Source organism: Rhodnius prolixus, unplaced genomic scaffold (genome assembly GCF_049639745.1).
Source record: "Rhodnius prolixus isolate KJV_2025 unplaced genomic scaffold, Rpr scaffold_4, whole genome shotgun sequence".
Taxonomy (NCBI): Eukaryota; Metazoa; Arthropoda; class Insecta; order Hemiptera; family Reduviidae; genus Rhodnius; species Rhodnius prolixus.
The window spans coordinates 18,543,424-18,557,726 of record NW_027411614.1 but is presented as its reverse complement, the minus strand read 5'-3'; the positions used below and the strand labels follow the sequence as shown (position 1 = coordinate 18,557,726).

Sequence of the window (14,303 nt, the reverse complement as noted above, 5' to 3'; positions counted from 1 at the left end):
AAACCCATCTAGGCGTATGGAATAGAGCTGTGGGGTTCAACCAAACGCTCCAATCTCCAAAGGATTCAATCGCTACAATATAAAATACTTCGAACTATAGTAAACGCTCCATTTTATGTCTCCAACCTGACTATACACACTGACCTTAACATTACTTTTGTCACCCAAGTTGCTAAAACACGATACAGAAAACTCCACTTCAGCCTGATAAATCCTCTAGCTTAAAATCTTTCTTCTAGATTTCTTCCTGACAACCCGATAAGACGCCTTAAGAGACAGTGGCCTCGTGATCTCCTCTCAAGTGAAAAGAGTGACTAACCATATAATGTTTTGGAGTTTTACCACTGGGTAACTTCTCCACTCATTTACTTCTACTGTTCACTGTTATCATTGTTACATAACATAGCGCTAACGTAGCGCAATAAACGCAAAAAAAATGATCTTAGAATTTTAGCAAGAATGTTAAACCCCACCCCTTTTAATGCAAAACACCCAAGAACCCAATATCTTTCTGTAAAGTAATTCAGGGGGAAGAATTACCATCCTCTCTTCATCCCAACGCCCACATAATCTTATTTTCCTGCAAAAGGTTTTTGAGTAATAATGATCGTCACTTTACCGTTCGTCCTCTGTGATGCTGAAACTAAAGATGCTTAGTTTCTTGAGATATTTTTTTTCACACACCTACAGACAAAAGACCACTTAAAAAGAAACAAACAAACAAACAAAAACACTTTTTTGAAATACCAAGAACTTTAAAACTGACATTCACAGAGAAAATTCAAAAAGGGAAACGAGAAATGACTAAAATGAGAGAAAGTAAAGAGAATCTTTTTAAGTGATTATTTTTGAAGTTTATTTATTTATTTATTCAGAGATTTCGTGTATGTGTGTATTGTATTGCATGTGTAGTGTATACGTGCAGAACAATTTTGAATGAAAAGTTGCCCAGTGTAGCAAAAATGTGACATATTGTTCAGACAATGAAGTCATTTATTGCTGCAATATTACTGAACGCAACAGGCAAGAAACTTGCATCGGGTAAATGAGGCTTTAGTTTTAGCTAATGTATTTTTAGAAAAAAACTTCTTATAATTTTGTGGAATCAGATTGAGTTGGGCGGGAATAACCTAGTGCTTCTAAAAATGGTTTTTCCAAGGGAGTGCTCCATTTCAGTACGAGAGAGGATGCCATAGAAAAAGAATCTTTCAGCATTTATAAAACAAAAAATATAGATTCACCCACCAGCTACGTAACGATTGACAACAAAAAATATTGTTCATGTAAAAATATAAGATAAAAGACGAATGAATATATATATGAGCTCAATTCATATTATATACTGCCTTCATAGGAGAGTACATAGCCTAACCCGAGTACTGCGAGGGATGAATTTACTGCTGTTGGCTGTAGAGTACGACAGCTCCGGAAGTGAGGGCGATAGCGCTACATAAGTAAAGAGAATAAATTTGTTTTGTTGCTGAGAATGACGCAGCAAGTCGGTTCTACTGCTCTTCAGCATAACACTCTCATGACTACGTGGCCTTTCTTCTGCTTTCAGGAGACCCTCAAGCACCACATAACTAATACAAATGCTTAAACCATTCATCTTTTCAAAATCCTACAAATAATGTTGGGAAAAAAAAATCTTTTTTCGTTTATATCTACTCCCTAACTACAAATCTGATGTGAAAAACAGTTTTTTTGTGACAGTCTTTATGCCACTATTAAAATAATTATAAATCTTCTTTAACGCCAAACTTGATTACTAGATTGTGAGGAGTTACAAGTACCATTTCCTTGACATGATTGGTGATTGGGTCTACTACCAGGAAGGTAATGAGCGTTTCTGCCCTGTTCCATTCTTTGAACTTGCACTACAATCAATCAAACCGAACTCCAAATAACTCAGAACTTCGCCATTGTTTATTGGTAGGTCTAGTGAAAAGGATTACTTCAATTTAAATGGCTCTTGGTCGATTCGATGAGTTAGATTCAGCATTTACAGCACTTAAATCGCTAGCAGCATTGCTTAGATTTGATTCCAATTCTGGTATTTCAGCTCCCTCTACAGTAAAGTAACCTTACACCACATTTTGGGGTGCACAGTCCTCTTGCAGTGATTACCTGTTCTTCTTCTCCTTAGAAAAATTAGCCCTTATAAATTAAGCTTTTCTTTTGTTTCTAACTAATGGGATGTCCAGGAATCGATCCATTACCTAATTATTATTAATAAATTATTCTGTACCAACCTTGAGAAATTCTTCAGAAATTTTTTATGATCATTAATTTAAAAAACATAATCTTAAATATTTTGTTACGTTTTAATTTATAAAAATTAATAATTCTTTTAAATAACTTATAATAAGGACATATAGGACATTTAACATGTAAAATAATTTATATTTTCAATATACATACGAGGTGTGTTCAAAAAGTAACGGGAATTTTCGTTTTTTGAAAAAAATATTTATTTATTCATCTACATTAATATTGTCGCCTTCAAAGTAGTCCCCTTCGCATACAATACACTTGTGCCAGCGTTTTTTTCCAATCCTCGAAACACTTCTGAAACTCGATCTTTGTGATAGCTTTCAGCTCTTTCAGCGATTCGCTTTTAATGTCATCTATGCTTGTAAAACGACGGCCTTTTAATGTTCTCTTTATGTTTGGAAATAGAAAAAAGTCACATGGAGCCATGTCTGGCGAATATGGAGGCTGGGGCATCGTTAAAGTTTTGTTTTTGGCCAAAAATTCACGAACAAGCAATGAAGTGTGAGCAGGTGCATTATCGTGGTGCAAAATCCATGAATTGTTTTGCCACAAATCCGGGCGTTTTTTTCGGATTGCTTCACGCAAACGGCGTTGAACTTGTAGGTAGTACTCCTTATTGATTGTTTGAATTCTTGTGGCAAGAATTCATGATGCACTATGCCATTAAAATCGAAGAACACAGTGAGCATAACCTTCACATTCGACCGCACTTGTCGAGCCTTTTTCGGTCTTGGCGATCCAGAATGCCTCCACTGGGACGATTGAGCCTTAGTTTCGACATCATATCCGTAAACCCATGTTTCGTCACCTGTTATAACACGTTTCAGTAGATCCGCATCGTTGTTGACTTCATTGAGTGACTCTTGAGCAACTTCCATTCTCCGCTGTTTTTGTTCGAAATTCAACAATTTTGCTGCCACACGTTTCATACCCAAAACATCCGAAAAAATTTCATGGCATGAGCCAATTGATATGGCAACATCATCAGCGACTTCTCTGATTGTGATTCGGCGATCGTTCATAACCATTTCTTTCACTTTTTTCACGTTTTCATCGGTTGTTGATGTGCTTGGACGTCCAGGTCGTTCGTCATCTTCAACGTTTTCGCGGCCATCTTGGAAACGCTTATACCACTCGTAAATCCTTGTTTTACTCATAGCAGACTCACCATATGCCTTTATTAACATTTCACACACTTTATTACACTTTATTTCATTTTTTACGCAAAATTTAATACAAATTCTTTGATCCATTTTTTTTAACAAACAAAAATCGCCAAGCTCGAAAAACACGTCTAACCTTAACGGCTGCCACTTAAGAAGTAAACAATGAATATTACTGAAAATTTTATCGTACTTCAGGGGCATGTGTACCAACATAATAAAAAAAAAAATTTTACAATCAGACTCTCCAAACCCGCGAAATTTAAAAATTCCCGTTACTTTTTGAACACACCTCGTATGTGCAGTTCACTACAAAAATCGATTAACTCCACTTTTTGAAATATCTTAAATTTACGAGTCAAAGCACTTAGTCACATAGCTTTTTATATTTATAATAAATTTCCCGAATAATAAATATTAACACCAGGGCACCACGGTAGCCGAGCGGTTAGAGGCGAGACCTGCGAAGCTAATATGTATTGTGGTACTGGGTTCGATTCCCGGTTTTAGGCCTTGTATTTTATTTAATGGTTAATAAAAGAAATTTACAGTAAAGTATGTTTGCTAGTCGCCTCCGTCCACGACACATAATTGGTAGTTGGACGTTTAGCCCCGCCTGAAAAAATAGGTGATTACTTTAATATTAACACCTATTAAATGACCAACATTTTTTGGCAATTAAATAATAAATAATTTATTTCAGAAGGCATTTTCATTATTTCCAGGCTGTAATATAAATCTTTGCAATAATTCACCTCAAATTCAAGTAGCAGGCGCTGAATGATAACGATAAATTTATTTGAATTTGTATTATAAACGAAATTTTAAACAAACAATGTGCATTATTTCATCGCATTTCTCCACTTTTTGTCTTATGGAGTTATTCGATTTGTGATTTGAACGGCTCATATGTTAGTAACATATGTTTTATATATATTATATCCTTATATAACATGTGTTATGATTGTGTATGTTCTTGAACATGTTATTTTCATTTATTTCACCTCTTTTCAATTAGTGTAAGGACAAAAACCCTTTTATAGAAATCTCTAATTAAAGTAATTACACGTAATGTTGTAAGGAACACTAACTCATTTGAAATATTATATTGAAGTTGAACGCTTTACTATCTAAATTAGAACATAAAAATAAATATAAAATCACAACGCGATGTAATAAAAATTGGAAATAACGAAAATCAATCTATTGATCAAATTCAATTAGGATTTTTTTTTTAAATGTAATTTTAAAAATGAATGATATCTCTCTGGTTTTATTAATACCGCAAAGCCGCAGTTTCAGCTAAAAAAAAGAAAAAATGGAATTATTTGGTCACCAGTGCTCCCTGCAAATTATATTGACTTTGTTTTTAATTCTACCTTTCACCGGTAACATTGGCCTGTGTTCCAGTTTTATTGGCTTCCAGACTTACCGGCAGTTTTATTGCCATTTCTCTTCCTTTCATTTTAGAATTTATTTATTTTGTAGCTTTATTTATTAATTTATTATTTACTCTTGAGATCATGGAGCCCTTGAAAATATTATTACAATTATTTATTAATTTATTATTTGCTCTTGAGATCATGGAGCCCTTGAAAATATTATTACAATTATTTATTAATTTATTATTTGCTCTTGAGATCATAGAGCCCTTGAAAATATTATTACAATTATTTATTAATTTATTATTGGCTCTTGAGATCATGGAGCCCTTGAAAATATTATTACAATTATTTTTGTTATTTATTATAATGTTGTTTTTGTTCTTGTTCTCACAGATTTTTTACTTTTCATTTTCGCAAATAACAATAATGATGAACATGTTTTTAATTATGTGATTTATTGTACAAAATGCTGTTAGCGCATCAGTTTTGCTCCTTGTCCAAAGAACATGCGCATATTGTTGTGCTCCTTTTCCAAAGAACATGCAAGTTTACTCTGAAAAATCACACTACCTGATAACCGATTGACTATAATTTTTGTAATTCATTTTTTTTACCTTTATTGTTCAATAAAATAAGTTACTTAACCAGTTAAGCGGTGGAATTTAGTTTTAAAAAACCCCCCACAGTGTGCGGAATTAAAATCAGACAATGACGTGTATACACGTCGAACGTAGGGCAAAACAACCAAAAGTTTACAACGTCCGTAATAGTCACTGCAAGCGACTTTTTTTGCAATCTCTGGGGCTTGAGATTACAGAGCATTCTGTGCTCTTTCAAAATCTTGCACGGCTTCACGTATGTATTGTTCTAATTAACTAAGGATGCAAGAGCTTTTACAAGGTAGAAAAGAGCTTTGAATTCTGTGCAAAATGATATCTCTATCTCTATCTAAGGTAAAAACGGCATTGCACAAGGGTTGAGAGCTGCGTAATTCCCAATCTCTAATGTGGAGACCAAACATGTGCCAACCACTTATCATTTGGCTGACTCCCACCACCTCCCTCCGTATAAAATACTGGGCAGTTATATTGGTTAAGATATAGGAAACATCCCACCAAATAATATTCTTATTGTATTTGATCAAAATTTCGAGTTTTTATAGTTAATGGCAATTTTATATTCTTCGCAACCAGTATTCACGTTGAACGCACCGTAATAAAGATTTGGTTTGTGTATCCACGTCAAACGCGCTTAAGTGGTTAAATTACTTTTTAAACAATTTCGAATATCGGCTAAAACTTCAAAACTTTCGCCATTATCCGAACTTTACTTATTGAACGGTTGGATAGTTTAAAGTAGAACTTTTTCGCATTCGTCTCGATCTGTCCCATAAATTCGCCAATTTTTTTTCGCGCTAGTAGTTTTTTTGCCATCTAAACCGTACCATCTCTAAACTGCTATTCTTTATGTGGGTCAACGATTTCAGGCAGTTCGAATATGCTTCAATATTATTATTTTTCTATTTTATTTTATTTTTGAACCTTCCTTTCTGCCTATCTACTCTTTTTGTACCTTCCTTTCTGCCTATCTACTCTTTTTGTACCTTCCTTTCTGCCTATCTACTCTTTTTGTACCTTCCTTTCTGCCTATCTACTCTTTTTGTACCTTCCTTTCTGCCTATCTACTCTTTTTGTACCTTCCTTTCTGCCTATCTACTCTTTTTGGGCCGAATAATTTACTGATTATTTTTCATCCTTGAACCACTTCAACATCCATAATCTTTTTACTTAAATTAAGTACCTAGTTTCAGCCTTAAACCATTTCATTTGTGATGTTTTCTATCCAAACTACCTAATTGGGGGAGCGGGAGATTGCATTTAATTAGATGACGTCAAAACATGGATTTCTATAGAAAACTCAGTTTCAAAATGTCGCCATTATGATGAAGTCCAGTTTATAGCATAATATATCGCTTTATTTAAAAAAACTATTTAATTATTAAACTGTCGTAAATTTTGTTAGAAAAGTATGTTAAAATTTAAGGTCGAAATAACTCTCTATGCGTTAGAGATAGTTTATAAACCCTAGACCTATAACTAGCCTAAACTACAACTATAAATTTAACGTTTAATCCTGTTTAAATGGCTACTGTGTGTTAGGTAATAAAACATATATATTAATATTTTATTGTTTTCCAGGTTGCAACAGGAGATTGTGTTTCCAACAACTACTCAGGGATAATAAAACTATAAAGGTAATATTTTAATAATTTACATTTCAGATATGTGTTGAGAGAAGTATTGTTTTATCGATCAACAATCTTCCAAGTTCTATTTCTTTCTAATTAACGTTTTGTATTCGTTAAATTTTTTTGTAGATTAATATCTTGAGTTTTGTATGTCATTGAACAGCTTTCTTAGTTTCATTTCATTAAAATCTAATAAAATGTCTCTCCATCTATTACATAACATTATTTGGAATTCCCTAACTAAAATTTATATAAAATAGTCAAGGGATAAATCTTTTACAAACCTACTGAAGGCCTTGTCCGCTTGTTATAACCTTTGAGTCACCAAGTAAGGTTCCTATTAATGTAATGATGACACCTTACTTTTCTACTATTTTGATAAATTAATTAGATATCTTAAGCTTTTATCTCAAGTATTTTTTACTTCAGATTAGTTCACATTTTGGTTGCATTGAATATCTTTCGGGTGAGTTGGAATTCCTGTTTAATACTTTGCAAAATGCATTTCTATGATGCTTTCAAATTAATTACTAAGTAAAGCGCGTGTTAAACATTAATAATACTCATTAATTTATTCATTTCATACTTTTCCTGCAATATGAGCAACTTTTTTCAACTTTGCTAAGTATGTTCTTGAATTATACTTCTTATTAAAGTCCTACTGTTAAGTCTAGTTTATAATTAGACATATGTATAAATCTGAATTTATAAATAAAATTTGTAGTTAGTTTTTTCAATTACATAAAGCAAAATTATGTTTTTGTATATATTTCTATTTGATTCACTTCTAATGGTTTAAAGATATAGATTAGTTTATCCAACTATAAAATATCTTGTTTTAAGATTTTTTCCAAATTTTAATTGTAAAGTTTAATTTCTTAATTTAATTATGGATATACAGACTTAAGCTATACGTTACAGCTAAGCGCTCCAAGCTTAACCGCATCCAATCCTTTTCAATCGAAAAATCAATCCGCACTAACCATTATCGCACAGTTCTACGTTAAAAAATCAAGGCTATTCATCCAGAATGACCTAAAAATCCCCTTAGTTCTTGACCTAAATAGTCCCATTACACCAAATTTCATTTCAAACTTTCCCAACACTTCAATCTGTGCCAAACTACTTTAGCCTCGAATCCTGTCCGAAGGCTGAAAAGCGCCGGTGGCCTTGCGATCACCTGTTCGAATGATAGAGAAGTTCATTCTTAGAATTCACTTCAACGGTAGCTGACTTTTGAGGGTCAACGTTGGATGGCCCTCATTCAATTCTTTCAACTTATTTTTTTTATCTATTGCTTACATATAACACACAATCATATTTACTCCTTGTCAATAGCTCTGCAAATTAAATAGATTTAAAAAATAAATGAATAATAAATATTATTTAATCATAATTTATTTATTTGATTTATAGGACTCACGTCCTTTCTCAAATACAGTTGGGTAAAGCATAAATTAATACAAATAAATACAAGTATAAGCACAAATAACTGAGAGAAACACTTTGTATTATGTCATTGAAATAGGTTCAAAAGAATAGTTCATAATATTTTTAAGTTTTTGAAAGTAAGTATAAAGATAAATAAGGCCGACATAATATAAAAAAGAAATAAAATACAACATAATTAATTTTTTAACTTATTAACTCCTCTCTTAGGCTGGAAACATAGTGGAGCGGCGAGCAAGGCGGCGATGATAGCTGCTTCAAATCAAAGAGAGCAACGTGCAGCGAGCAAAGAGTCGCATGCACATAGTGACGAGTTTAGTCGCGTTCTCTTTTTGACAAAACAAGATGGAGGAACTATTTTTATATGAAAATTCTTCGTTGAAACTTTGGTATTTGCAGCAGCTTAGTAGTTGGAGCTGCAGTGTACATGACATAAATAAGTCTAGAAATGAACTTGGTGAATTTCATCACTTGTACCATCAACTTCGGGAGCATCCTGGCAAGTTTCATGCGTATTTTCGAATGTCTTTATCAACATTTGATTACATACTAGCCCAGTGTAACCCCATTAATCAAAATCAAATTTTATTGTTTTTGAATAATACAACTCACAACAAAAGTTAGGCACAATATAGAAAAATTAACTAAATACAAATCTGTGTAACCCCATTAAGTTATTTAGCAGTTACTTTAAGGTTAGAAAAGAATAAATAAAAACAAAATAGAAATATACGCAGATAAAAAGAAATTAGTCAATTAAAAAAAGCAATAATTTTATTAAATCACTTTATTATTACTAATAATTATTAAATCAGTCATAAATTAATGTTGTTCATCTGAAAAACTGGAGTAGTACGACGCTACAGAAGAAGGATTGGAGAACTCGTTCTGATCAGAAGTAGTGGGACGTGAAAATTTAATTTAATTTTGCCTAGTATCTAGATGAAAGTTAGCATTAAGGGATTGAGAACCAAATTAAATGTAGCAAAAATTGCCTGAATTCTCCATTAACTACTAATTGTTAATTAATTTAAACTATTAATTATTAAAAACTATTGTAGATTCACAAATACTATGGCCCCACAGAGGTTTCTTTAAACAAACAACCAATAATGTATCAATATCCATAACCTTTGAAAAATAACCTTTACAAATTGAGCGCGATGAGAGCGAAGAAATCAAACATGTCATAACGCTTTGCTCCACTCTTTATAGATAGCGTTGCTCTATCTTCGCTTTGCTCGCCACTATGCGCGGTCCCATTTGTTTACTTGTGTTTGATTTCGCCGCTTTGCTCTTCGCTATCATCGCCGCTTTGCTCTTCGCCATCATCGCCGCTTTGCTCGCCGCTCCACTATGTTTCCAGCCTTAAAGAGAAACATTCACACAGATAACAGAATACAGTTTTCATAACAGCTCTACTGCACTGAGTTAACGCAAAAGGTTAACTGAAAGAAGCTCTGTCCTTATATTTTTCTCGGATACTAAAATATGCAGGGCAAACCATGAATATATGGAACAAATCCTCTTTTAGGACATTGCCACATAAAAGGCAGTTACTGTTTAAATCTATTCTGTAAGTGGTATTTTTTAATTTTAATGATTAATAATTATTATTTTAATAGATTACAAAACTACCGTCACAGTGAATAGATACTTTTAATCTATCGCCAGATTTCTACAGAATGTTCCAAAAAAAGAATTAAAAAATATAATTCTTTTAATAAAATTGCTCTACTAGTTAAATATATTTTCAGGTGTTTTATTTTTGAAATTTTGAATATTATTTATTTCTGTTGGATTGTGATAGCAGTGCAATTTAGGGCTATTTTAGAGAGAAGAATGAAATATATGTTTTGAAATAGTCTTGTAACTTTAGTGCTAATAATTTGTCTCTGTCAATTCAACAGCTTTACTAAACAGACTTCATTCAATGTTGTAGAAGAACAGAAAGTGTTGGACAATAAAATTTTTATTTGATTTCTGAAGACCTGTTTTACACCTGCCAAAATCTTGATTACTTTTTAGCTCAATCCGATGTGCTAACAAAAGGAATGTCCGGAACTTCTTGCAGCAGAGAATATCCTTCAGTTGGCTATGAATAATTTAGACAGAGGATGTAATTTTCTTTGGTCAGAAATAAATTTAAGACTAATTATTTGCGAGGTTTGGAAATAAACAAAGTCTATAAATGCCAAAGTTTCGTTACTTTATTACCTTTTTTATCGAGGTATTTCTTTATCGAGGTCTCCTTTACCGCTTTTACTAAAGAACCGAAAACCATTTTACGTGGCCATAATTACGCTTCATGCCCTAAAATCAATATATGTTCTACGGCACATTAAGTTATAAGTTCTGTAAGTTTTATTTTTAAATTTTGTATATATTTTTTTTTATTTTATATTTTTCTTAAAAAATAAAATTTAGGGTGAAGGGGGACCAATTGACAGCTTAAGAAAAAAATTCTAGTTTAAGATGGAATATTTTCCGTTATTTTGGCTCCAGTTGTAGGTTGTACAATGTACCTCTCCATTAGGATGTATTATGTATTATTAATATTTAAATAGCAGAAATTCGATCATTATGTCAACCTAAAATGATTTTTAATTACGTCAATTAGGTGATTGACATCAAATTTTCGGAGATGCCCAGTGTTTGACATGGGATGGGACAAGTGAATAATAAACAAGTATTTTCATGAAACGACTTTAGGCACGTATTCAAAATATCTAAATCACTTTTTGGATTTATAACAAAAATCAGTCTTCAATCAGTTACTGGGCAAATTGCCGTTTCAAGGACCAGTGATTGACAACATCATTTTAATTCTTAATACTTCTTATAATTAAAAAAATAACTACATAAATGAAATATATAACAGTATATTGATTAACACACGAACATATGAACAAATAAACTAAAAATAAACAGTGTTCTTACCTTCTAGTCAACCCAGCTTAGGAACTGCTTGCTTCTTCCTTGTTCTTGAACTGCTAACACAAATAACCTTCCACTGATACCAAGGAACCTTCCAATACTCAGTATCTTTCTGAAACTGCTCCTCAAGGCTTCTCAGTAACTAAATTGAAAGAATCACCACTACAAACAGCTCAGATCCCTTTTATTTGTTTAATAACAAATCAAATAATTAATTTGTAACACAAATTTTAATTGTCAATTCGATTGTTTACTTTTAATTGTTAATTCTTTTTAATAATTCCTTTTTATTGCTGGAATGTCAATTACTGGTGCCAAGTCGATTACCGGACACTTCACTCTATATATTTTTCAAGTTGTTACATTAAACTCAGTTTTTTTAAGCCCTGAAAAAAAATTAAAATAAATCGAAACGTTGCAAATTATACATATAGTTTATTGCTGAAACATGGATAAAATGTAATAAATATATCACAACTTAAAAACATTTTATTATTTTGTTGGTTTGCTACTATAAATTATATTTATATCAGCAAATGTTGTATTCAGGATATATAATTTATTAAGTGTCACCGAACTAACTCAGCACCTCAACCGGGAGGACGTGATGAAAGAATCCAGCCAGCACTGGCAATCTTCAGGTTGAAGGAACAGATTGCGGGTCCAACGTCGTGGAGGATTACCAGGGAAAAAAATTGTACGAGAGGATTCAGTTGATCTGTTAGACTGAGATAGAAATTTAGGAATCGGGTATGGATTACTTCATTGACATTTGGAATTTCAAATTAATATTGGAGGATTTGATTGTTGAATTAGTAAGGTGTGTTTACGATTCTGCGTTGAACTTTGAACAGCAAAATTTATTGAGTTGATATTGGAAGATTTGGCAAAGCCTCACAATTCTGCTCCATAAGTTCATATTGACGAAGTAATTTTTTGCAAAGTAGGAGCTTGTATCATCAGAGTGGATTTAGGCCCAAGTAGCTTCCTGAGTAGTCCGTAAAATCTGTTAAGTTCCTGACGACTGTCTAAGTAGAGCCTTCATTACCGAATTTAAGTGGGGATTCAGTGTTATCGTTGTGTAGAGGTTTGCAGGTTTGTCTTTGTAAAGTGAAAGTTACTGGTATCCATTTAGCAGTGTTGGGTTGACTTCTCCATTTTTGGCACCAAGCTTCAATGAGCTCAAGGTGTCCTAAAACACTGTTGGAGACAAATAAGATTAAAATGGGAAGATAAAGTGGAGGTATCATCTGCTAAGGTTGTGCTTAGTGTTAAAGACAGCAATGTACGTACATTGTGTATAAGATGAGTTCCAGTGAAATGTACATTTTGTAAGTTATTACTCACATTTAAAAAATTAAGTTGTATCTTAAATTGTGATTTATGAGACACTATTTCCGTAATTTCACGCTGAATGATCTATAATAATTGTAATAATAATAATAATTTAAATTTAAAAAGAAGTCCATAAGCGCATTTTTGTGCAAATTTAATTAGTTGTATCCAGAAAACTTGTGCTCTTATTTACTTTTTAAAATAGGGAGGTTATTTTGCCGCACGCTGTTTAATTAAATTGCAACTTCTGGTGATGATAAAATGACATCTTAACTATTATTATAGACAATTCTAGCCTGAAAGAGACAATACATTTGCCGAAACGTCGGTGAAAAGGTTTCATTTTCTACTGCACTCCTTAGTGGATTATTTATTTTTAAATTTTTGTTGTTTTATTAAACAGTCTAACCTATTTGACCAATTTGGTCAAATGATTTGCATATATTTATTTCTTTAAAGTTACGATACATAAATTGAGAATGTCAAATAAGAACGATAATAATAATAAAGGCTTTAAAGTGGATACCACCATGCAGTAGACAAAAAACTGTTCTTTTCTTATAAAACTCGTTTGGTTGATTGGTGGAGATCACATTTAAAAAAAAAATTGGAGGTAATAAAGTCATTTTTAGCTTTCATTCATTCGGAAACCGGTTCATTTTGCTTTTTGCTTTATTATTACAAATATTTTTTAAATAGTTCAAATATAAATTATCTGATTAGAAATACATGAAAACTAGATTGTTGTTTGTTTAAACAATTTTTTTTTTCAAAAAAAGAAAAAAAGAGGAGTTTTGGTAACTTCTTATTTATGTATAAGTCCAATTTGGTGAGAACCAATTTTTTCATATCTTAGAAGTTATTTCAAAATGCCCCCTCCAAAAAATACTTATTCCTTGAAAAATATAATCCTATAGATCTTTATTTAAGTGGTTAGCTTGTAGAGCAATAATTTGCATGCAGTACTGTTTGTGTGGGTAGCGCACGTTCGCAGATTACATTAATTGTTTGGCCTCACTCAAAGATAACCAGCAAATACTGTTGCCAGCTGACAAACGTCTAATGTTATCTACGTTTTAAGTCTACGGGGAAGACAGAAGTCTTCTCTTGTCCTCAATTGGTTTTCATTTTTCACACTGGTTTGTACGAAAGAAGGGTAATATCTTTTGAAATACCAAAATTGCATTTTCTAAACTGTTCGCTCTTGTAAATTCAAAACATTACTGGCATCTCTTTTATATTTTTTCTGCGAGTAAAAAATATAATTATTCTTAATTGAAGCAAATCGAAACACAGAGTTTTGTCCCTGTGAGGAAAACTCTGCAACATATAAACAAAAAAATTTTGGTAAGTGTTTAATCTGTTAGTAGAGAAATGATAAAAATAACTTGGCGCAAAAGTAGGTTTATGAAATGATTGAAAAGGCGGTAAGATGTAGAAGGAACATTGATGGATGTCAAAAGTGTTGAAGAGACAATTGAAGTCTGCAGTATACCGCCTGCCACAAAAGTG

At 32.3% G+C, this 14,303-nt stretch overlaps 1 protein-coding gene across 4 annotated transcripts in view; it reads left to right on the top strand.

Moving 5' to 3' along the window:
• Positions 1-14,303, top strand: part of LOC141456070 (irregular chiasm C-roughest protein-like) — a 921,342-nt gene that overhangs the window by 141,623 nt on the left and 765,416 nt on the right. For all 4 annotated transcript variants that reach the window (XM_074131679.1, XM_074131677.1, XM_074131678.1 and 1 more), the window contains exon 3: positions 7,021-7,076. The gene's annotated coding sequence lies outside the window, so the exon portion shown is untranslated. The remainder of the gene's footprint in view (positions 1-7,020; positions 7,077-14,303) is intronic.